The 23,293-nt window shown below is 43.0% G+C and overlaps 1 protein-coding gene across 1 annotated transcript in view; it reads left to right on the top strand.

Moving 5' to 3' along the window:
* The window catches only part of LOC137287108 (contactin-2-like), a 349,511-nt gene that overhangs the window by 289,752 nt on the left and 36,466 nt on the right, over window positions 1-23,293 (top strand). The gene's annotated exons all lie outside the window — the stretch shown is intronic.

Below are 23,293 nucleotides of genomic sequence, written 5' to 3'. Positions count from 1 at the left end.
CCTCTTCCCCAAGATAAAGCGTGGAGTATGACAAATAACCCCTATGATAGACGCGCTTATGAACGTGTTTGTGGGGAGTTTGAGACTTTCGCCTTCCTGGTGTGAACCATGGTCTCGGTATAGTTCTCGTGTACTTCTACAGGTCCGGAACATATCAGGCCGGTTCTAAAGATGGTTCATACAACCCAAACCGTCATACATTTACAGGCCCCACAACGAATGAAAAGATCCATGTCAGCTGTATAAAGCAAACCAATCCTGATGCAGCCACAGCCTGGACTAAAATGATCTCAAAAACATCGAAAGAATTCACTCGTGCTGGTACAATACGCTTGAACGACTCGATTCGAACGTATGTGTGGGCGCTGTTGGGTGCGCAGTCGATGACGCGTTCCAACATCCTCGGTAAGGGAACTGCTTACGACGCTCAGACACAGTTCGTTGCCAACGTTGAGGATGCTATCAATTCTCCAGTTGATCTCCCGCGGGCCATCGACCGTTACCAAAACGTGTTAGAATACGCCAGATCGAAAGTCAATTATGTGTTCGGAGTGGGGCTGTACATGGCTCCGAGTGATATGCAATTGAGAGTAAAAAAAGTGGTGGGTTATAACAACAAAATAGTCATAGCCACGGCGGACCAAAAGTTGGGTATCAACCCCGATATTAACACCCCCTATATCCCACACATCCCACCACGTGAAACGGGTATAGTGGCGCCACCCCCGGAGTCTAAAGTTCATGTGCCCCATATGCATGTGGGGGTACCCCCCTATCAGCAGCATATTGATAATAAAACGGCCCTGGTGGTTGGTGAGGTAACTTTGGGACTTATTTGGTTAAAGATTTCTTAGCCGCTACGTACACCAGACCCGCCACGGCGACGATGGCTGCCCACAGGTTTTGACTGAGCCACATGGCAGTTTTAGACAGAGCGCTCAACAACCACGAGACGATGCTACCCAGGATGCCGGGAAGGGCTTCGGCGGCTTTACCAGCCAGTTTAGCTAGGCCTTCCCCGAGTTTTTTTATCCAGTCTTTAACACCCCCACCGCCACTTGGAGTTCCCCCGCCGCCGGCAGGCCCCACAGGGGTACCCCCTGTCAGTGACACCACCAGGGTTGATATGATGAAACCCAATGCAGTCACAATGCTGGCGATGGTGATCCCTTGCTCCCGGAACAATATCCGAATCCTGTCTGCTAACGTGGTGTCTCGGTAGAGGACTTGGTTGACGGTTTCCCGTATACGGTTGACCTGGGATCGAAGCTTTTCTTTGAAGGAGGATGCTGTCTCCAGCCAGGTCTGCCTTTCCTCTTCCAAATTACGTATTTGTCTCTCGATGTGGGCTTTCAGAGCCTCGTCATCAGTTTCACCGAGTTTTTTCTTTTCATAGGCGATGTCGTCGTGTATCTCACTCATTTTGGCCGTGCTTTTCGCGAGATGTCCGCGAATGGTTTGCATCGTCAGATCCAACCCCCGCAGTTCCCGAACGGTAAATTCGAGCCCCGGGAAGGGTTTGTTCTCGTAGTCGGCCAACACCTTTTTAATATCATAAGTCATGTTTTGATCTGATATGGCGTCCCTGATGTCTTGCAGACCTTGAGCTAACTTCGGAGGATACTGCTTAGGTCGCGCGCCACCGTAATCTCTGAAGCCTAGTTCATCTTGGACAAACTGACTTCCATGTTTACCGGCCAATGTTGATAAGGCAAGCGGTTTTCTCGTGTGTTTATGCATGAGATCGATCTCTGGGTGAGCCTTCAAACGCAGCGTGCCATTGCACGTTGTAATAATCGTCGACGGCGCCCTTAAGGAGCTCATCACCTTGCGAGAATGAGGTCTCCTGGTCATCATTGAATGCCTGGGCACTATCGTCCCACATATCATCCATAGGTATGTCTTCATCCATTAGTATTAAAAATATATTTCATTTATATAACAATGTACGGTAGAAAATTAGATCCTTTCAGAAGATTGAGAGAGCCATTAGGAGCCAGAGCCGTGCGACAGTCGGTGACCATCACCAACAATCCCAGCAAGATAGACCAGAATCAAACTCTGCTGGTTAGATTTCCGAACCTTGGTGAGAATGACCTTATTGTACCAGGCACTGTTTGACTGGCGTTCAATATCACGTTGACCTCCGACAACGACAAACGCGAGCTAGTGCGGAACGTGGGTCGAGCTATCATCAAGAAAACTACCGTCAAGATCAGCGGTAACGAGGTACTGAGCATCGACGACAGCGACGTGTTTCACTGCTACGGGGATCTCTGGAAAAGCGAGAGAGAACAAGTCAATGATGTGTACCAGGGTATCAGCAAATCAACCCGGTCGCGCATAGGGTATGCCTTCACGCCAGACCAGCTAGACAAGCTATCGGACGGTGAAAAGGCCATCACTCGAGCATACGGGAATCGATTCTGCGTGCCGCTCGACTTCGAGTTGCTCACGGGACACGCGCCGTCTTACCAGGCCGCGCTGGGTGATAGGCTCGAATACGAGCTCACGTTTAACGACTATAGCAAAGTAGTGCGTACGCCGAACGGTGATGAGGCTAGTTATGCCATAGACAACATCTCTCTGGAGTTCGACATGGTCACTAGCCCGGAGCTGGCCAGGCAGGTTCGAAGCCAGTACTCTGGGAAGATGGCCATCCTGTACGATCGCGTACTGAGGCATAGATCAGTCGTGCGAGATAAGAGCGACACTGTGTGGAATATCAACCTGAACGTGCCGGCGCGATCGATGAAAGGTATCCTGGTCGTCCCCGTGGAGGATTACGAGCCATTCCGGAGGGACAGCGAGAAGTTTTTCAACCCCGAGATTGAAAAGGTGGAAGTGACCATCGAGGGCGTGCCAAACCAGCTGTTCAGTCATGGTATGAGGCCACACCAGCAGTGGGATGAGATAAAAAAGTTACCAGTGGGGGAATACATAACAAAGGACCTGGACCTCGGCTCCGTGCAGATCGGTGAATACCTGACCACCAAGTACGCCCTATGGTTGGACATGCGATCCACGGATGATGATAAACTGCACGGTAGCGGGCGCCGTATAGATAACGGCAGCGAAGGGATAACCATCCAGATTACTAAGAAGGCTCAACCCGCTGGTAAGTTGAAATTATATCTGTACGTTATTATGGACGCGCAACTTAATATAGACAATGGGAGATTCGTGCAAGCCATCTACTAGTGGGGGAGACCCCCACACCCCCCAGGGGTACCCACAACTACCCACTGACCCACACTGCGCCATAGTGTGCGGGCAGACTGGCTGTGGGAAAACCGTTTTCGTCTTGGATATGTTGGAGGGTTACTACAAGGATGTGTTCGATAACATCGTTATCATGTGCCCTTCTCTGAGCATGAATAAAACGTACGCGCGACCTTGGGTGATGACGGACCCGGACGTACACAAAATCGACCCTGGAACACGCCTGCAGGACTGGTTGAAAGCTCTTCACGAGAAATTTAAAGGGGAACCGACGCTGTTCATACTAGACGACTGCAGCGCTAATCGCGAGATAACAAAAAAGAGAGACATGCTATCGTACCTGGCCTTCTCCGGCCGGCATGCAAATCACAGCGTCTGGGTGCTAACGCAGAAGTTCAACTCGGTGTTGAAAGACCTCAGGGAGCAGACGCGATGGGTGGCCTTATTTCACTGCAAGGATAGGGATTCGTTCGAGGAGTGTTTGAGAGAGAACGATGTGATGAGCAAATTAGAACGGGAACGGGTGAAGAAACAGCTCGCTGAAACTAAACACGCTAAGCTCGTTCTAAAAACCGACCAACCCGTAGCATATATAGTATGCTAAGCAAAGCTAAGCAAAGCTAAGCAAATGCTAAGCATAGCTATGATATTTGAAGTGTTTGTTGTGTGCAACTTAACCTTCATTTCACTGTGTTTTGCCTGCATCGGGTATTATATAGTTAAAACTAAATCTTACTTGTTATATTATAAGATGGAGTGTGAGGAATTGCTCGAACAGTTGGGGGGTACCCCCAGTGGGGGTGTGGAGGATTCCCCCAAGCGAGAGAAACTGGTGGCGTTGGCTGTTGGTGGCAAAGCCAAACATTACTTTGGAGACTACACTCCGGATAAAATTCACAAAATGTCAGTCGAAGAAATCGATAAGCTGTACGCTAGATACGAGTCCCGGCTCGGAGCAGAAATGACAAAGACAATAGGATCGGCTATGACCCAGATATACACCGGTATTGTATCACACTTCCTTCCCATTCCACCAGAGCGCCGACTTTAGCTGTGGGAGGACCTCGAGAAAGACCCTTTTATCGAACACGCCGTGAGCTCTATCAGCTGCGGGCTGTACCACAAATATGGTATGTTGTTGGCTCCAGTGACGGCGGCGATTATCACGGCAAAACATTGTCAATTTGAGAGAAAAAATAATAATAATAGTATAGATGGATGCTGCACAGGAAACCCCAGTGAGGGAAACCCCTCCCGAGGTGACGGTGGAGACCCCACCCCCAACAGTGACGGTGGAAACCCCTTCAGTGGGGGTGCCCCCAACAGTAACCAGACAGAAGAATCCTAAGAGAGTAGCTGCCGGTAAAAAACGGTGGTGTAACCAACATAAAGTGACCAACCCAACCCGACTGTTGTTGGCTGTAGGTGTAACTGCTGCCGTGGTTATAACATGGTTATACGTGGGTGTACCCTCCCACAGTGAGCCACCACCCAACAGTGAGCCCCCCACCCCCACGGTAGACCCGCATATCATGTTATAATTTTAATATTTTATATCATATACATAATGTCTGAGGGGAAAACGTTCGTCAACGACGCATACCACGCCACAGTGGTCGCCAGTCTAGCCGTAGGGTACGCTCGGTTGACTAAAATGGTGCTTAAACAACCAACTATCAAGCTAGATTTCAACCTGCAGGATATGGGTATGCTCATAATGAACCTTGGTATGGCGATGGCCACAAAAGACATCCTAGTAAAACAAGGGATCATACCTGATAATATAATGAAATAAATATAGGGATGGCCACGATAGCTATGATGGTCGGTGGGGCGTTAGTGAATGCCCTAGCATTTTCCGGTAGTAATTTCCTCTTCTCGAAACTACGAGATGATCACGCGGCTGAAATACAGGAAGAAAGGAAGCAGCACGATCTCGCTACTGAGAAATTACAAAGAGCACAGGCCGAGTACGCTAAAAAACGCCTCCAGAGGATCGATTTTATTAACGAACAACTCCAGCGTGAAAACCATGCCGTTCAAACATTCAACGATGTCGATGAAGCAATGAAAGAATACTACCTACTAACTGGTAAACAACTGGAACCGCTCAATAAACCCACACTCGCTCAGTACTACACACCATCCAAGGGACAAATGAATCGTGAACTGGGCTTCATAGTGTTGGGTATAGCAGCTACTGCGTTGGTTGCGAAGCAATTAAATTAAAATACCTATATAAGTAAACATGAGACCCGCTCCATACCGATGCGAATACATACTTATGGGGAAGACCGAGGCCTGTGGTAGGAAATGCAGGAATCAGGGGTTCTGTTGTTTCCATATGGGAAGTCCTAACTACACGTGTTCTGTGTGTGGTATCGGGGTTAAAGGACACTACTGTCTATGTAAAGCTCACGGAGCGAACGTAGTCAGACATCAACTCATCTACGAGAATAAAAAAGGCTATATAAAAGAACGTAGGCGACTGCTCAAGATAGACTCCAATGCGTGAAAGGGTTACCTCCCTTTACTGTGAAGCAATTAGACATTAGTTCTCTTAGGTGTAAACACTATGTCTACTGTACGCGAGCTCAAGCGGGTCGCAAAACAGAGAGGTGTGATCGGGTATTCTCGAATGCGGAAGTCAGCATTGTTGAGATTACTAGGTTTAGAAGCCCCTCCTACGGTAACACAATTAAAAGCTCAAGCAAAACAGCTTGGATACACGGGTTATTCAAACCTAGGGAGAGCCGGGTTAACAGCATTGTTATCACATGCCCCCGTAGCACGTCCCACTGTAAAACAACTGAAAGCCGAGGCACAGGATTTGGGTTTAGGCGGGTATTCCCGTATGAGAAAACCACAGCTTATAGAATTATTACGACAGAATAGAGCTATTGACCTACAGTTCGTGCGCACTGAGCGCGCTGTAGGCAACTATTTGAGAGGTTGGCGCATGCACGTTGATAGAAACATAGACATTACAGATATCAAGCCTCTGATAGCTGATAAGGTCAACCAGGAACTAAATAATCTAGGAAGTATCAAGTTTCAGATCACAGTGAAAATGTCGCTCGATAAGCAGGTTGGGAGTACCACTGAGTATGTTCAGCCTTACTTCCGAGGTCAATAAGAGGTCGCCACACATACAGAGACCATTGATACATCAATCGATACCAGTTTTCAGCAGATACGAGAATACCTAGAACGCTACACACACTTGGGGTCCGGGTGGGTTGTAGATAAAATCGATAATATCTATCTAGACATAGCTAACTACATGCCGTTCAGAGGCGGGTCATACCTAGCCTTGCCTCCCTACTATAGGAACAAACATGCTATAGTAAACATTAAGAATAGAGGAAACGATTGCCTGAGGCTAGCTATCAGGTCAGCCTTATTTCCAGCTGGCACTCATTCAGATAGGCTTTCTAGCTATCCCCAAGACGATGGGCTCAACTGGGATGGTATAGATGAACCCACCCCCATATCCCAGATCACTAAAGTAGAAAAACAGAATAATCTGGCTATAAATGTCTTTGGGCACGAAGGTAACACAACAATAGTACACAGGGTCAGCGAAGTGAAGGATCGCCAAGTTATCAATATATTCATGATCCAGCGAGGTGACAAGTATCACTACACATGGATAAAACACTTTAGCAGGCTGTTGTATGACCAATCGGCACACAGAGAAAAGACCCACTTCTGTGAACGATGCCTACATGGCTTCACCCGAGCTGATTTATTAGAATCCCACCGGGATGATTGTCAAGGTGTGGGGCAGACGGCCATACGAGTCGACATGCCTAAGGAAGGTGATAATATCTTAAAATTCAGTAACCACAAGAACCAAATGTCTGTGCCTTATATCATATATGCCGACTTCAAAGCCTTAGTTGTGGGGGATACCCCCACACCCCCCAGTGGTGCCGCCGGCGAGGCTCCCAGTGGTAGCTTCACCCACAAGACACAAGAGCATAAAGCCTGTTCGTTTGGATACATTGTCGTCCGTTGTGACGGGGAAACGAAAGCTCCGGTAGTGTATAGGGGCCCTGACGCGGCTGAAAGGTTTCTAAAGTGTTTGCAGGAGGAAGAAAAAATTATTAGGAATGCATTGTATAGAATCGCTCCCATGCGTCTGACCCAAGACGACAAGCTAGCTCACGCTAGTAGCACTAACTGTCACGTGTGTGACTCACCACTTAACGGTGATTCGGTGAGAGATCACTGCCACATAACTGGTAAGTATAGAGGCGCCGCTCACAGCACGTGCAACCTCAAGCTTAAAATCAACCCTAAGACAATAAACATCCCCGTTGTCTTTCACAACTTGAGAGGGTACGACTCACACTTGATCATGCAGACCATCGCGAAAATCGATGGTAATATAACGTGCATCCCCAACAACATGGAGAGATACATCTCCTTCAGCTTAAACGGACTTAGATTCATTGACTCGTTTCAGTTCCTCCTGTCGTCACTCGACAGTCTGGTCAAGGCTAACAATACCTTCCCTATCACCGATCGATACACAGACGCCGAGACTAGACCCCTGCTTATGAGGAAGGGTGTGTACCCCTATGAGTACATGGATAGTTGGGTCAAGTTCACCGAGACCAGACTACCCCCTATTGACTGCTTTTATAGCAAGCTGAATGAGGCGTCCGTCTCACGAGATGATTACTCGCACGCGACTAACGTATGGAATAAACTGGGTTGTAAGAACCTGGGTGATTATCACGACCTGTACTTGAGGACAGATGTACTGCTGTTAGCCGACGTGTTTGAAACGTTTAGGTGGACGTGTTTCAAGCAGTATAAACTCGACCCCGCATGGTATTACACCAGCCCAGGTCTGTCGTGGGACGCCTTGCTTAAAAAGACCGGAGTTAATTTGGAATTGCTCACAGATTACGACATGCACCTATTCATTGAGAAAGGCTTGCGAGGTGGGATTTCCATGGCATCCAAACGATACGCGAAAGCAAATAATCAATACGTGAAAGGTTACGATCCTAACAAACCAACCAATCACATTCTCTACCTCGACGCAAACAACCTGTACGGCTGGGCCATGAGTCAGTATCTACCTACAGGGGGATTCGAATGGGTACCCCACGTTGATGTTATGGGGGTTGCACCAGATTCGAACAAAGGGTATATCCTCGAGGTTGATTTAGAGTATACCAAGGAATTACACACATCACACAACAGCTACCCCCTGGCCCCCGAACGTATGAGGGTTAACCCAGACTGGATGTCTGAGTACCAACATAACTTGTCAGGTGGTCGTGTGACAGACGTTGAAAAACTCGTGCCTAACTTAATGAATAAGACCAAGTACATCGTTCACTATCGCAACCTACAGCTGTACCTGTCGTTGGGTATGAGACTGACCAAAATACACAGGGTGCTCATGTTCGACCAGAGCCCATGGATGGAGCCCTACATCAGAATGAACACAGACCTACGAAAAAAAGCCACCAGTGATTTTGAGAAAAATCTCTACAAGCTCATGAACAACTCGGTGTTTGGTAAGACTATGGAGAACCTGAGGAAACGCGTGACCGTGAAGCTGGTTCGGTCGAGTGAGGAAGACAAGCTCAGGAGATTGATAGCCAGTCCGGCATTCAACCGTAGTAAGATATTCACAGACAACCTGGTTGCCCTACACATGAAGAAAAGCCACATAAAATTCAACCGGCCTGTTTACGTGGGGATGAGCATCCTCGATTTATCCAAACACCTGATGTACGACTTTTACTACAACGAGCTCAAGAAACAGTACGGTGACAGGTGTGAAGTGCTGTACACTGACACGGATTCCCTGCTGATGGAGATTCGAACCGAGGACGTGTACGAGGACATGAAAAAACACCTCGATTTATACGACACCAGCGACTACCCTAAGACCCATACCATACACAGTACGGTAAATAAAAAGGTCCTAGGTAAGATGAAGGACGAGTGTGCTGGCACGCCCATAGCCGAGTACATAGGTTTGAGACCTAAGATGTACTCCATACTGAAAGCCGACAATAGTGAGATCCGGAAGGCTAAGGGGGTTAAGAAGTATGTGGTGAAACAACACATCAAACACGCCAGATTCAAGGAAGCCCTGTTCAAGACCCGTACCTTTAGACATAAAATGAACACACTTAGAAGTGATGGACATAAGATATACGGACTGACTATAAACAAGACGTCCCTGTCGCCTATGGACACGAAACGTTGGATAGCTATTGATGGGATAAACACATACGCGTATGGACATGAAAAAATTTGAGGCTATTTACTACAGCCCGCGTGGGTACTGGAAAGGAGCTAGCGCAGTAGATAAGCTAGCTAAAATAGCGCGAGTACCCCCGGAGGAAGCCAAAGCGTGGCTTGAAAAACAAGCCCTGTGGCAGATCTATTTGCCGGCACCACGCTACGTGCCTAGAAGGAGGTTCGGTATTAACATACCTAATAGCGTTCACCAGGCAGACCTACTGTTCCTACCCCACGACAAGAGGTACAAGTATGCCTTAACCGTAGTGGACGTAGCCAGTCGTTACAAGGAAGCCGAACCCTTGACCACGAAAGATTCGGCCCAGGTAGCCAGAGGATTCGAACGCATATACAAACGCAGTCCGCTGACGTGGCCAACAGAGCTGCAAGTTGACCCCGGACGGGAGTTCATGGGTGCCGTGTCACAACTGCTAGCCAAACACGATACAAAGGTCAGGCGTGGAACGGCCGGAGCCCATCGCAGCCAAGCCATAGTTGAGAGATTTAATAGGACTTTGGCTGAGCGCTTGTTCGGCCATCAGTATGCTAGGGAGATGGCCACCCCTGGAAAACGATCGACTGAATGGGTCACGAGGTTACCCAAGGTGGTGTCGGCAATCAACCATGAAGTCACCCGTCTCACCGGTAAGAAACCGGCAGACGCTATCAAACTAAAATCAATAGTTGCAGAGTCGGCCGCTCCATTGCGTGGGAAGGAGAAACAGATACCAGATAGGGCCCTAGTGAGGTATCTATACCAGCCGGGGGAACATGAGGGTGATAGCCGTAAGCGGGCCACCGATCCTATATGGTCAGTCAAAACTTACAACATAGATAAAGTGGATATGAAAGCCGACGAACCTAACTTGTACTACTTGAGGGATGGGCCGGGTAGGGGGTTTGTAAGAGAAGAATTATTGATCGTACCGTACGGCACAGTGTTACCTCCAACACACGTTAAGTAGTAGGGGTAATAGTAGCAAGAGCTAAGGACCCAACCAAAGCCTTATTTAGTAAATAAGGCTTTGTAGAGACTTTTCTTGAAAGTGTTTTAAAACCCCCATTGTATATACTACTAAAATAATGATTAATTAACAGTTATTAATTATTCATGATATTTTAAATGCATTGTTGTTTAAGAAAAAACAATAAGCAGAGTTATAAGCGCATAATCGCAAATCAAAAGTGTAATATTTTGTACTTGGGTTTACCACCCTTAAATTGAAGCAGCCATGATATCAAACGCAGTCAGAGCTGGTGGGTGTGCAAACCTTTTCACTGGCCTCTGGTTCATTGGCCGATTCTTTGTGTATGGCTTTATAAGCCTGATAGGTGTTAAATTCACATTGCATGTGGTCAGTGATTGAAGTTGTACATTGTCCATGTGTACAAAAGTCTGCTGGATTATCCTTACTCGATACATGGTGCCATTGGTCACAGCTAGTTGTGTCAAGAATCTCTACAACTCTGTTTGCTACAAAGGGTTTAAAGCGTTTTGCTTTGTTATGGAGATATTGCAACATTGTGTTGGAATCTGTCCAGAATACACTTCTGTCAAGCTTCATGTGCAGCTCCTTATTGAACGTTGACCATAGCCTCACTGCAAGCACTGCTCCTTGGAGTTCCAATCTTGGAATTGTTAATGATGGCTTGATAGGTGACACATGAGTTTTTGCTGCAAGAAGTGAGCACATAATATTCTTTGGGTCTGGTTTGTATCACAGATAGGCAACTGCTGCAAAGGCCTTCTCGGAAGCATCAGCTAACACGTGCATCTCAAGATTCTTGCATTGAGAAGTGCACATGATGTCTTGGTAAATTAAAACTGCTCAGATCACAGAGTTCACTGTGCCATTTTTCCCACTCTGTTTGAAGATCCACAGGAAGTTGATCATCCCAATTGAGGCCTCGTTTCCATATTTCCTGTATCAGTGTCTTTGCTCGTACTATGTAAGGTGCTATATATCCACATGTGTCAAAGATTGAGCATACTGCACTAACAACACTTCTCTTTGTGTTTACTCGATCCTTGATCTTGGGGTTAAAAGCGAAATAATCACCTTTCTCATTCCACTGTAGTCCCAGTGCATGTTGTGTGGTTTGTTCTTCCAGATTTATGCACTTGCCCTCAATAGCTTTCTCGCCCTCCGAAATGCTGTCAAGTACATCAATGGAATTCGACACCCACTTGTGCAGGTGAAATCCACTCATTTTCATCAACCTAATAAGTTCTTTAGTCAGTTGCATCGCTTTGGGTACTGTGTCCACAGACTTACAACAGGTCGTCAACGTAGAAGTGATTGAGCACAGTGTTGATCACAAATTGATCGAAATGATTAGCGTTGTCTATAGCAGTGCTCCTCAGAGCATGAATTGCACAAGACGATGAATTAGTAGCACCAAAAAGAGGAATAACAGCTTGTATACTTCCGGGGGTCCTGGCTGCTTAATATCTGGTTTCCAAAGAAATCTCACTGAGTCAGAGTCCTTCAGATACATGGACCTGGTGGTACATGCCTTGTATATCTGCAGTGATTGCTATCTGATACAACCTGAATCTCTGTATGACACCAAACAGATTGTTCACTAAATCTGGACTAGTTGATAAGTTGTCATTCAAAGAGGTACGTCCAAATGATGCAGCAGCATCAAAAACCACTCTCACTTTGCCAGGTTTATCTGGGTTTGTCACTCCATGATCCGGTAAGTACCATGCATGTGGTGAAACATTTGACACTTCTTATTGCATAAGTTTTCTCGTCTGGCCTTTGAGAATGTAACCATTCAATGTGGAACTATAAAGAGCTTCGAACTCTCTGTTGTTAAGTAGACTTGAATCGCTTTTCTGCAGCAATTTTGTTATCAGGTAGGACTACATTCCCAACCTTCCACAACATGCCAACTTGATAATGTCCATCAACAAAACTAGTACTTGATTTCAATATCTCTTCGACTCTTCGGTCCTCGATGGGTTCCCTTTGTCATAGACAACGCCAAAAGACTCTGTCTTCCAAAACTGTTCAATATCTTCATGTATTTGTTTATCACATGCAGTTGTGAACTTGATTATTGCCTGGGCAATCTCATTACGACTGAAGTGACTTACTGATACTCCCATTAAGGACCATCCTAGTACAGTATAAACAGCAGAAGCTTGAATTTTCTCACCTTCAACAACTTCCAACTACAACTGTGCCTTCAGTATGTCCATTGCGATCAACATTTGAATTTGCTGAGGTTTGACTGGCAAAATGTTCAGCTTCTTCATGTGTTCCCATTTCTCATCCAGACACTGTGGCTGGCAGTCAAACGTATCAGATCTGACCGACCATGCTTCTTTAACATGTATAAGCGGAGCATCTGGATCAAGAGCTGACTTGATATCCAAAGAAACATTCATTGATGGCTCTGTTGTTGTACAATTGATTGTTGTAACCTTTAGAGCTTGTGGGTCCCCTCGAAGACCCAGGTCATGAACAAGTTGTTCATGAATCAATGTGGTATCGCTTGCAGGGTCTAGCAACGCATACATCTTCATCACTCTTCCATTTGGCCCCTGTGCTTGAATAGGCACTATCTGGAGATGCACTGCATTTCTAGATGTCTGCATCCTCTTCGTGAAGGTTCGAGCTGATGTAAATCTTGTTTCATGTAATAACGAATGATGTTTTCTACCACATCCGTCTTCACGACAAGTCATAGCGGAAAAGCACTTTCTCAGCCTGATGCGAAGGTTTCAGACAGTTAAAACAAAGCTTGTTTTCTGCAATAATCAAGCATCTATCACTCACAGACTTGTTTAGAAATATTGGGCAATGATACCAATAGTGTGGTTCCTTACACATAGGACATGGCAATTTTTGCTTGGAGCTTTGGTCTTTTGATGTGATCTCGTGGGTTCCAACTGTGTTGTCACACGGTGATAAGTTGCTGTGGGACTGCCTACCTTCAGGCATGGATGATTCCCAATTGGGTTGTCGCTTCCCTGGTACCACATCAATCTTTGTATTGTGAACCATAGTTTCCCTGTTCTTTAGAAGGTGTATGTCCTGCCCATCTTCCACATGTTTTCTCACTAGAGATCAAAATAGCAAAGGGGTTAAAGTCAGTATCCACTCTGTCCCTGAGCCATTGCAACAACTCATACAGATTTGGTTCTCAATTTCTGGGTACATTTTTCGCAAACTTATTCCATCGTGACACTTTATCAATAGGAAGACGCCTTACAATTTTAATCAAAAGGTCTGAACTGTTCAAGTCCGACGAATAGTTGAACTGCTCGAGAACAGTGATACAGTCCCATAATAGCACATAGAACTTTTGGAGTGCTGATGCTGTTCACCACTGGACCAAAGGCGATTTGCTCTACAAAGGTCCTTGTGACCTTGATGCGGTGACCAAATGCATTCTTCAGTTCTTGTAAGGCAAGCACATAATTGCGGCCTGAGTAACTTAGTCCTGATACCAAGTGCTTTGCATCTCTTTCTAAATGTGACTGTAAAAGATATATATGACAAACATCATTTATGCCTGGACGTAAATGCACATGTGCATAAAATTGCTTGATGAAGCGCGGACATTCCACTGCTTTACCACTGAATTTTGATATGTTGATTTTAGGGAGATCTTGTTCACTTTCAATTTTAAATGACCTAGTAAATATATATGAAGTCTGGTTGCCGTGTGGAGGGTGACACACACACTCGTTCATATTTGCTAGAGTTACATCACTGTCACGCTTGATCATCAAAACCCGTCAACGCATGACCTACATTATCTGCTGTCATACCAATCACTGTGTTGACATTTTGCATAGCTGTTCTCTCTCACACCAAGACTTTGATGAGTTTGATATATTGTATCTTGTGACCCACTGACTTAGATTTTGTCTCTCTTCAATTGTATTTGTAATCAGCATTGTTATATTGACTTGTGACTTTGTACACCTTGCTGACATTGCATAATAATAGTACAGAATTTGAACGGTTGTGACTTGTCTTTGTTCTGTTTTGCTGGTTCACAAGGGGATTTCTTACATCGTTTGTCACGGTAAATTCTTAACCGTAACAAAATTGGGGGCTCATTTGAATTCATTTGACATTTGAGACCTTTTTGTGTAATATATTCCAAATTTCTGGAAATTTGCAACAAGTTAATTGAGGAACCAGGTGTTTGAACTTGAGAAGTTTGTATTGTCCCCTGACCCTGAAACAATTAGTCAGTTGAGGAAATCAGATTTATTGCAAATTTCTTCACATCTCAAACTTTATGCCAAACCTGCTATGAGGAAATTTCAGATTTTGAAAATTGTGTTGAATCATTACATTGATGAGGGAGTTTTTGAAGATGATGTTTTGGAAATGGTGCCAGAGGAATGTTCAGACCTGTTGGAAATGAAAAAATTAGAATTGAAAAGGTTGGAATTAGCAAAAAAAAAGAGTCGGAATTGAAAAAGTGAAATGGAGAAAGAAATAGCAGAGAAATAGAACTGAAAACATTAGCATTTGACAGAGAAATTAAGCTGAAAAAACTTGAAAACCCATCTCAGTCCTTATATTCTTCCTCATTTGACATTGCAAGACATGCTAGGCTTGTACCCCCTTTTAATGAGAAAGAAGTAGACAAGTATTTTCTACATTTTGAGAAAGTTGTTAAAAATCTCAAGTCTCCTAGGAGTCATGGACTATGTTACTGCAAACTGTTTTGAAGGGTAAAGCTCAGGATGCTTATTCAGGCTTGTCAGTACAGCAAAGCTCAGATTATGATCTTGTGAAGAGTACACTTTTGAAAGTTGATAAGTTAATACCTGAGGCTTATCGTCAAAAATTCAGAAATGCTCACAAAAGGGACAATGAGACTTTTGTAGAGTTTGCTAGAGAAAAGTAAACATTGTTTGATAGGTGGTGTGGGTCTAAGGAAGTCACAGATTTTGATGGTTTGAGATAGTTAGTGTTGATGGAAGATTTCAAGCAGTGTCTTCATGCTGACCTTAAGACTTATTTGGATGAACAAAAGGTTGATGACTTACATAAGGCAGGAATGTTAGCAGATGATTATTGTTTTACTCACAAGAGTTCTTTTAGGTCTCCGGGTAATACAAAGTTTTCTGGCCTAAAGAGCTTTTCCCCAGTGAAGACTTCAGGACATGCAGGTTACGTATACAGTGGTGTTAGAACAGGTTCAAATTCTAGTGGCAAGCAGTCACATTCTTTTCAGTCTAACCCTAAGACTACCAGTGGTTCTGATCTTGTTTGTGCATATTGTAAGATGCCAGGTCATTTGGTGTCTGCATGTTACAAACTCCAGTTTAAAAATCAGGCTACAGGTTCCCCAAATGCTTTTGTGTCCATTGCACCTAAGCCTTTCTTTACAGGTGGTTCTGAGGAGAGCTTTTGACTGTGAGAGTAAGTCTCCAATTCTGTAGTTTGGAAGGAGTTTTTGACCTTTGTGTATAAGGGTTCTGTGTCACTTATGGGAGATAATTCTACCCCACGACCCTTTATTACCTTTGGAGCTCTTCAATCTGAGTTTGAAGGATATTTTGCCTTTTTCTGATGCGTCTTCGGCTAACTCAGATGTTTTGCTTCAGGGTATAGGTGGCAATTCTTCTGCTCCTCTCCATTTTGTGAATTTGACTTCAAATCTGATTTCAGGTGAGGTGAAAGTTGGTGTTCTTGACTCTCTCCCAGTTCCAGGTGTCAATTTGTTGATTGGTAATGATCTTATGGGGGCTAAAGTTAGCGCTGATCCAATTGTCACTGTTTTGCCGGAGAGTTCAGATAGTACAGAAAAGTTGGAGGATGAATTTCCGGGTATTTTTCCCTCTTGTGCAGTGACTCGTTCAATGTCAAAAGGCATTTCTTCCAAGACTTCTTTGCAGAATGATACCTTTTATGATTTGTCATGTACATTCATTTTGTGAGTTGGAGATGGATGACTTATCTTCAAAGAGTAGTAGCTCTTCAGGACTTCTTGATAAGTCAGATAGTTTAACAGGTGGTGAACACATTCTTTCCAGAGAGCAGCTTATTAGTTCACAGGGTGAGGATGTTGAAGTGCAGAAGTTGGCTAGTAAGGCTGTTTCTTTTGAGGAGGTTAGCAAGGTTCCAGTTTGTTATTACTAGGATGGTGTTCTGATGAGGAAATATAGGTCGCCGGATGTTCCTGCGGAGGATGAATGGAAATTGTACCATCAAATTGTGGTACCGAAATTATTTCGAAAACATGTACTTTCACTGGCACATGAAAGTCCCATGGCAGGTCATTTGGGTGTAAACAAAACTTGTGAGAAAATTTTGGCACATTTCTTTTGGCCCAGTCTGAGAGGAGATGTGGCTGAATTTTGTAAAACCTGTCATGCATGCCAAATTGTTGGAAAGCCAAATCAGAAAATTCCTGCCGCTCCCTTGAAACCTATACCAGCTTTTGAGGAACCTTTCAGTAGAGTTATTATTGATTGTGTTGGACCACTACCTAAGACTAAGTCTGGTAATCAGTATTTGCTCACTATCATGTGTGCTTCTACCAGATTTCCTGTAGCAATTCCGCTTCGTAGGATTGATGCTCCTGTGATTGTCAAGGCTTTGATCACGTTTTTCACCTTAGTTGGTTTGCCAGATGTTGTTCAGTCTGATCAGGGCTCAAATTTTATGTGTAAGGTGTTTCAACAAGCTATGTACCAGTTAGGTATTAAGCAAATTAATTCTAGTGCTTATCATCCAGAGTCACAGGGAGCTTTAGAGAGATTTCATCAAACTTTAAAGAATATGATCAAGACTTATTGTTTTGAGACAGAGAAAGATTGGGATGAGGGTGTGCATTTGTTGTCGTTTGCTGTCAGAGAGTCAGTTCAGGAAAGTTTAGGGTTTAGCCCCTTTGAACTTGTATTTGGTCACAATGTGCATGGGCCACTAAAACACTTAAAAGAACAATGCCTCAATGACAGACCTGAGATCAATCTCTTCGACTATGTGTCTACATTTAGAGACAGACCATTAAAAGCATGTGAGCTGGCCAGACAGAACTTGAAAGTTTCACAAGAAAAAATGAAGCTAAACTATGACAAAAAGTCAAAAGAGAGAAATTTCACTTGTGGTGAGAAAGTGTTAGTTTTGCTTCCCATTGCTGGTCAGCCACTGAGAGCAAGATATCAAGGTCCATATGTTGTTGACGAAAAGGTTAGCGACACAGACTATGTCGTCCTGATGCCTGGTCGTCATAAACAAAAGAGATTGTGTCATGTGAACATGATTAAGAAATATCATGACAGGTTAGAAACCAAACATGTCAATTGTATTGCCACACTCTCCCCAGTTGCTGATTGTAATAAAGACAATTGTGAAAATGTTGACAACATTGATGATTGTGTTAGCAATGTGAAGTTTGATGATCTTAGTGATAATGTTTCACCAAAGTTGAGAAATTCTTGTGTGTTAGCTCACCTTGATAAGAAACTATAACATTTATCCCCTGAACAGAAAGTTCAGATGTTAGATTTGATTCATGAGTTCTCTCACTTATTTCCTGATGTGCCTGGTCGAACTGATGTTGTTAGCCATGATATAGATGTAGGTGATGCTGTGCCAGTAAAACAACACATTTATCGGATGAATCCAGTGAAACATGAAATTCTGCGGAAAAAGGTGAAATACATGCTGGACAATGATGTTACTGAACCCAGTGACAGTCCATGGAGTTCACCATGTGTTCTTGTACCGAAGAGTGGAGGTGGTTGGCGCTGCTGTGCTGACATGAAAGCTGTCAATGCACTCTTAAGAACTGATTCGTATCCTATTCCGAGAGTGGACGATTGCATTGATCACGTTGGTCAAGCCAAGTATATAAGTAAGTTTGAGTTACTGAAGGGCTTCTGGCAGATTCCACTTTCAGACCGTGCAAAGAAAATATCAGCATTCACTACACCAGATGGGCTGTATCAATACAAGGTAGTGCCATTTGGTCTGAAGAATGCTCCAGCGACGTTCCAGAGACTCATCAACAATGCCACATCAGGCCTTGATCGTGTTGAGGTTTACATGGATGCAAAGTTGTGTATTGTGTTGCATGTGACCTATGACAAAGATAGGGGTAGGAACCTGCACCATGTTTCTGTCTGGACGAGACATCTTCATTGACTGTGTTTTCTGGTAACATCAAGGAAATCTTCAGAAAATCTCAGATTTTTTTCACTACATCTTCACCTGTAAGAAAAAGTTTCTTTGGCATGAATAGCATGTTTCCAGCCATCTTTGATTACACTTGGCAGTCTCCTAAGAGCATTTTCTGTCTCCTTCATGCTTGTTTTGAGATCACTTATGGCATTTTCATGGGACTGGAGACCTTTCTCAATACCATATACTGGGTCTGACCCTTTCTTTATCTCCATCTTTATCTCCATAGTTAATTTTCATTCACATATTTTTTTCCATCTGTTTATCCAAAAGCCCATCAAACTTTACCACGTTTGATGTCATGATGGCGGGCCCGAATCATGCTTAGCCGAGGCAGACTGGTCATCACGACTGACACCAGACAAAAACTTGTCTATGTGAGCTAATTTACACAAGGAACAGTATTTAAGAGGGTTGATGAGTGTTTTTAAAGGTTTTTTTTGTCATAGTTTATCATCTACTGACAAGGATGCACATACAAGATGATGGTTAGTAATGGATAATGGTTTCTTGTAAATACGTCTGTAACACTTGATTGCCTTATTTCCTGAAACCTGATTCTGATCCACAATTTTAACTTGAATATATCTTTTAAACCTCAAAGTCCATACTGTGTAGTGCTGTTATCACCTGTAATCAGCTGTAATGTGCTCTTCCTCAGTAGATCTTCTGTCCTTGTGACCAATGTAAGCCATGCAGTCTGTGGACCTCCATAACTGGGTCAGTAGTAGCTACAAACTTGTAAGTTAATGTCTTGAGTGGCCTCTTAATATCATCGTGGTAATAATGGAGATGGACCAGATGAAGATCAGTCAAACTAATGATGAATGTATTGGAACATGTATGTCGCAGGTTTTCTATAACCGGGCCACTGGGCTGGTGTTTGATGCCTTTATTTACCGTCACTTGCCAAAACATGCGCCATGAACATACCTGTAATTAGTGAAATTACCCAACGTAATTGAGCTGTCACTGCCAGCATGGTGTGTCCACCATTAGTGACATTTTATAAACTATTGCGACATTTACATGAAATATAAAAACAATTGTAGAAATTACCTATTACTAAACCATTATTAGATATAAGTAATTATGAATACTAATGGTTTCTAACCTATCATTAAATACAATTATTTAAATACTTGCCAACAAGAAACCGTTTTAAAATAAACAATTCAAACAAACTTGCATACCTGTAATTAGTGAAATTACCCGACGTAATTGAGCTGCCACTGCCAGCATGGTGTGTGCCAGGCACATGGCACATGCAGTTTTTATAGCACCTCAGTGCACACACTGCAGGAGCAGCATGTGCCAGAGCCCTGGATGCACCTGCTGGCAACCAGCGCAACTGTATGGCAAGCTGTTAGGGACAAAATTATTAATTTGTGATGGGTGTTGTTGCAATATAAAAAATGCGGTCTGTGACATATAGATAGGCATCTAGAAGATATTATGTTTTCTTAACATTAAGTTGAGCAACAGATGAGAGACTGGTGGGAGTCAAGACTGAAGTGGAGCATCAAAACATTGCTTACTCCATCTAGAATCCCTTGATTTGGAGTCCAGGTTTGTTGGTAAATTCAGGAAACCTTAGAACATAACTTTAAAACATCATCTTCTTGCACACCTGATGTATAAGCTCAGCAGTTGGATTCACATATCTTGGAATCAGGAGAACGAAAAGGGCCAGTTGATTCTGAGATCTCTGTTACCTATAATCTTCCCCAGTGTGTCATTGGAACATGACAGGAGCCAAGTCTTTGAAGGGCATTTAGAAGTGAAATGCATAAGAATGAAGATTTTATGGATATCAACTTCTTTATATGAGAACACAACGCTACGGAGTTAATGCTTACTCCTTCATCAGGTGATTGAGAATGGGGTACAGAGCCATATTTATATGTACAGGTACATTAAATCATTCCACTTGTTACTTTGTTATTGTTTTACCTGTGCATATAAATATAGCTCTGTACCCCATTCTCATTCACCTGATGAAGGAGTAAGCATTAACTCCGAAACATTGTGTTCTCATATAAAGAAGTTGATATCCATAAAATCTTCATTCTTATGACAGGAGCCATAGTTAATAGTGACATGAGTACCCTCTTTGTCTGATACCTCTTGTGATCTGAGGCTGGTAAATTGTGAAGAAATCCAATCTGTTTATTTTCACATGTACAACACCAAGAAGACTAGTAATGTTTCCAACTTGGTCTACTCCCATCAAAATAAGTGTGAAAGGTGAAATATGAGAAGAATTTCTCATCTAATGCTGTAGATTCTTACATTAGTAAAACCATGTTAATTACACATCTTATACTCTTCAAGATAGGCAAACCAAGTCTACGATCTGTCAAATGATATAACTTTTGTGTAGTGCAGTTAGGATTGATTGAGGTGTATGGTAAATATGAGTGGTAGTAAGGCATAACAGCACATGTACTCTGGCAATTGTGTCAGACATTCTTTGTCCTTGTAAAGACAAGGTGATAAATGGCCCCTAATGTCTCCCTAAGTTGAATCCCAGTCAAAATTCTAGTGGGAAAACTGAGAGACAATGATCGTTTTCCTAATCTGAATTTTGTGTATGTATGCTACCCTGACAAAGGATGGGGAATATAGATAATTTGTTTTGTTAGCTTTTGCTCTGTTACTGTTTTCACAGTTTCCATAAAGACTGTTTGCACTGGTAAAACATGAATATGTATTGATCTCAGCTTCTGTGATATAGAGGATACTAAACGACCTTCCTTGTAATACCATTTTTATGAAACGAGTTAATGATTAGGTATCAAACGAGTGAGTTTAATAAGAATGGTATTTCACGGAAGCGAGTTTAGTATTCTGTTTATTACTCGCCAACAAAACTTGACAGAAACTGTGGCGAAATTGCCTACAGTGTGAGGCCTCTCAGCTTTCCGCAAGTCAAGCAAGGTCTAGTAAAATTGCAACAGCTACATTAGCATTGTGATGCCACAACTTAGAACCGTTCAAGCGGTATTACACTAGTGTAATATTCACGTAAAAATATTACACTGCAGTATCTTCAACGGGAGAGTAATAAATATGACATTTCAGAGTTTATTCCTACTCCTTCTTTAGGTGAAGGAAGCTACAAGACAGATAGCATGTGCATGCAAAACAACAGTGAGATGAGGGAGTGGGAGGCTCTTAACAAGGGACGTGATTAGATGATTGATGCTGAAGCGGGTGGCAGTACTGATTTCTTATACCCAATCAGTGTATACCTTTCACAGACAGTTTGCACTGTTGACACAGACAATTTGTTTTTCAGTTTGTTATGAGGAATCAAGTTATATATCATATGAGTGACATGTGATGTCATAATGGTTACAGTTATGCTGTTAGATCTTTCTTAACTCAGGGAAAATTTGTTTGAGAGTCATCACACTGTAGGCAGTTTCTATCAATTTGTTTCCAGAGTAATAAACAGAATGCTAAACTCGCTTTCACTCGTTTGATACCAAATTATTAACTCGTTTTATTACACAGTCACTTTCTATCCTCAATATCTCTAACAGGCATATATGAAACATCGCCTCAACATTTGTACCCGAGGGTATATGATTTATCCTCGATTTTGAACGGGTGTAGATGGGGGTTGCATTATACACAGGGTCGCATTATGCGCGGGTATACACGGTATATATGAATCCAGTGGGTTAAGTTCATCAGCTGTTTAGGTTTGGATTTGTTGGCTTTTACCTTTTTGTTGCACTGTAAATATTGTAGTTGCATCTCCACAAGGGGGTCTTCCCCAGATTGTCATCTGCTGCTTGCAGTAAGAACTGCTTAATTTGTAAGATTAGTCTCAATTTAACTGCAATATTACATACGAATACCTGCAATTCCCTTTTCAGAGGTGCTGTTTTATGGGATCTCCAGCTTAATCTGCAGCAGCCATTTCATTGCCTGTGCTACATTTAGCACAACCAGCACATGTGCATTACCTTCCCTAATTTACATAACAATATGATCATCACCTACACTTTGATTTTGTTTATTTTTTGTCTGCTTAATCCCAATTTGCCCACCGACTGCAAGTCAATAATTGAGTTTGCTGAAAAACAGTAAAGAATACACAATCAATCGTAGCATGAAATTAGAAAAGATAATGTTTTTGTGCTCCACTCATGAAGATCAAATTCAAGTCATTCACTCAAAAATGTATGATATTACTATGTTCAAAAGCTCTCGCAAATTTTTCACATTGAAAGAGAATTGTGTTTTTAGGACCCATGTTTTAGGACATGCTAAGATTGCATCTTTTGTTTCTTTAGCATTGTCACAATAGATGAATATCTTAGGCCTTTTTCTTATTACTTGGTTTACGGATCCATCGACCAGAAATGTGAAGTAAGTGGGGGGAAAAGTTGTTTTTGCAAGTTTTTTGCCATTATATGGCATCAATCTGATAAAAATCAAAGTGAAAATAAAAAATAGTAAATTATACCTTTCAAATATTCTCTGAAACTATTTCATATTTTACAAAAGAAAATCACTCATAATGCCACAATATATTCAAGCATGCAAATAACATCTCCATATTCCCTTTTTTTCCTTTGTGTTTTTTTTCCTGTTTACTGACCTACCATTTT

This window comes from Haliotis asinina, chromosome 1 (assembly GCF_037392515.1).
Source record: "Haliotis asinina isolate JCU_RB_2024 chromosome 1, JCU_Hal_asi_v2, whole genome shotgun sequence".
Classification (NCBI taxonomy): domain Eukaryota; kingdom Metazoa; phylum Mollusca; class Gastropoda; order Lepetellida; family Haliotidae; genus Haliotis; species Haliotis asinina.
Note: the sequence above shows the minus strand (reverse complement) of the source record. Positions and strands in the feature narration are given on the sequence as shown.